This window comes from Myotis lucifugus, unplaced genomic scaffold (genome assembly GCF_000147115.1).
Source record: "Myotis lucifugus unplaced genomic scaffold, Myoluc2.0 scaffold_146, whole genome shotgun sequence".
In the NCBI taxonomy this organism is placed as follows: Eukaryota; Metazoa; Chordata; class Mammalia; order Chiroptera; family Vespertilionidae; genus Myotis; species Myotis lucifugus.
Genome location: NW_005871194.1, coordinates 656,402 through 658,837, shown reverse-complemented (window position 1 = coordinate 658,837; position 2,436 = coordinate 656,402). Strand labels below are relative to the sequence as shown.

The following is a 2,436-nucleotide window of genomic DNA, read 5'->3' as shown; positions in this document are numbered from 1 at the left end:
CCCCTGGGGTCCGCTCGCACTCAGGTCTCACTCCGAGCAGACACGCGCGCTGGCTCAGGTGCCTGGGCCGAACGCGCGTCCTTGCTACGTGCGAAGGGCAGCCGCTTGCTTTTCCCTTTCCCTTCCTCGGCCCCACCAGACGCGGGTCCCAACAGCGTTTAGCTCTTGGCAGAAGGCTCCGGCTAACACTGGGCCAAGGGCCTCAATTTCCCCATCTGCAGCCTCAACTCTGGGGAAAGGGTTCCTGCCCCCACCCCCGCCGTCTTCCGGGGCCGGGAAGAAAAGTCAGGGGCGACTGACGGGAAAGTCACACCGGAGCGCACCGAGCCCCTGAAGGGGGGCGGGGGAGTTGGCACCCAAGCCCCTGAAGACAATCAGGGCGGCCTCACTGGCTAATCGATGGTCTCCACGTGTCCCACTCGGCCTGGCCCTAGCACGCCTAGCAGAGGGCAACGCCTGGCACCTGGGAGGGGGGTGGGGGTGGGGGGACCCTTCCTGTGGTCTCCTCCCCACGTTCTGTGCAGAATAGAAACGTCAGGCACCGGGAGCGCGCTTTTTACCGGCCGGGTCCTCTATAGACACGCACCTCCCAGCTCCCCTAACTGGGCTGCCCGGAGGTGGATCCTCACGGGAGGGCATACCGTGTCGGAATTTCTGCAGATAAATCTCAGCGGCAGAGCCGTCGTGATGGAGTGGGACACACACCCTCCGCCGCCGCTATCCAAGTTTCCCTGCAGTTTCTGCGAGTTGAGACAGTTTCTGGGCTTTTGGCGCCCCCTCTGGATGCAGCTGAAAATTGCAGTCCGGTTTTTTAAGTCAACTGATTGCTTATCATGTTTTCCAAAAAGATACAAGAATACAAAATGCTTGTATCAAACGAACAGAAAATGTATACAGTACTATAGCTTACTATTTAAAGTGCTGCCTATTTTATGTCCTATTATAAAAGTGTATTAAAATAGACTTACATGTGTACGTATTTTTCTTGACCAGTATTTCGTGAAATGTTCCAAACTATCTTCAAGTCAAGGTCGTCTTCAGTGCCTTTTATGCCAGTAAACATGAGGATTACAATAAAATGCAACTAAATACAGACGCCTTGGTTAAAACTTCTGCCCCAAGTTCTGGTGTCTGAGCCTCCGTCTGGGTCAGTTGTCTACGAATCACAGTCATACTCACGAAAGTCCCCTCCCCAGGACCCAGAAATCAGTCCATACTACCTACGCGGGACTTTTTCTCCCAAAAACAAGGACAAAGTTGTTCTTAATTCTTTCCGGGCATATTAGGAAGCCATGAATGCAAGACTATTGTATGGAGATCTCTTAACCTCCTGTTAAACTCTAAGATAACCAAGACATCCACTGTGAGTAACATTCGATTACAAAGTAAAATACTACTTAACAGGGTTGCAACTTACTGCTTTCTGAAGAGTTCCGTTTCCTATAAGAAATGTCCAGTTCTTTGGAAGAAAACAAGATTTTTGAAAGTTCCTCACGGAAAAACAGTCTTTAAAATCAGAGTGCCCGCAATTTGCAAATTAGAAATAAACAAGTCTTTGGTATGATTCCGGCCGAGTCACCAGAACCATCATTTAAATCGAGGTGAATATTTGCCGGAGCCAAGAAGGGTGTGTGTGGGGGGGAGAGTTGAAAATTAAGAGTTTTGCTCAGTTGGGCGTTGAGTTATGAATCTGGAGAGAAGTAACCCTCGGGCGACTAAAGTTTTTCTTCTCCCCCAGAAAAGATACCCAAACAGACTCTAAGCGTGCGTGTAAACACAAAGATTGTGCTCAAATCACACTGGAAATACAGCAGACACCCCCACCCCTCCACCGAACTCCCTACTGTCTGCGAGTCACAAAAGGACCCGACTATAAAGAGAGGTCGACAGGCGCTCCCCCCGCCCCCGCCCCCCTTTCCAGGTGATTGTGAAGGAGGGCGAAAGCAGGCAGGCAGCGCGACCGCCAGAGTGGCCTGTTTCGCCTGCTGCGGGACCCATTTGTTTAGCCTTTTACAAACCGAGTGACTGGCCTCAGCCTCGCGGGCCGGCCCGGGGCGGCCACGTTCGCACAGTTCCATAATCGCTCAGAGCCAGTTTGCACGCTCTTTCCAGGCAACTCGGCTGGCGTTTTGACTCGGCCGGGAGGTGAAGAGCAGACCATCAAAACAGTTGCCCTGTCACTGAGGCGCTCTGGCGGGGTAGGGGCTTGGAGGAGGGGAGGCTGGGGGGCTGGAGAAGGAATTGTCGGAGTTCAAGGTCGGCGTGGCGCGAGTGCGGCTTCTGCGAGCGAGCGAGCGAGCGCGGGGGCTACGCAGCCGCCTGCAGCCAGACTAGCCTTCGCCGGGAGTAGCTTTGGGTTCATTGATTCCCTTTGCAAGCGCAGCCGAATCCCGACCAGCCTCGGCAGCCTCCAGCGAACCAGAGCATGTTCACCTA

General features: G+C 53.5%; 1 long non-coding RNA gene across 1 annotated transcript in view; it reads right to left on the bottom strand.

Annotated features, from left to right (window-relative positions):
- LOC106698190 overlaps nucleotides 1–821 on the bottom strand; it is a 14,467-nt gene extending 13,646 nt beyond the window's left edge. Inside the window, exon 1 of the long non-coding RNA XR_002830787.1 lies at nucleotides 642–821. This is a non-coding gene — a long non-coding RNA (uncharacterized LOC106698190). The remainder of the gene's footprint in view (nucleotides 1–641) is intronic.
- Between the last annotated feature and the right edge of the window lie 1,615 nt (nucleotides 822–2,436).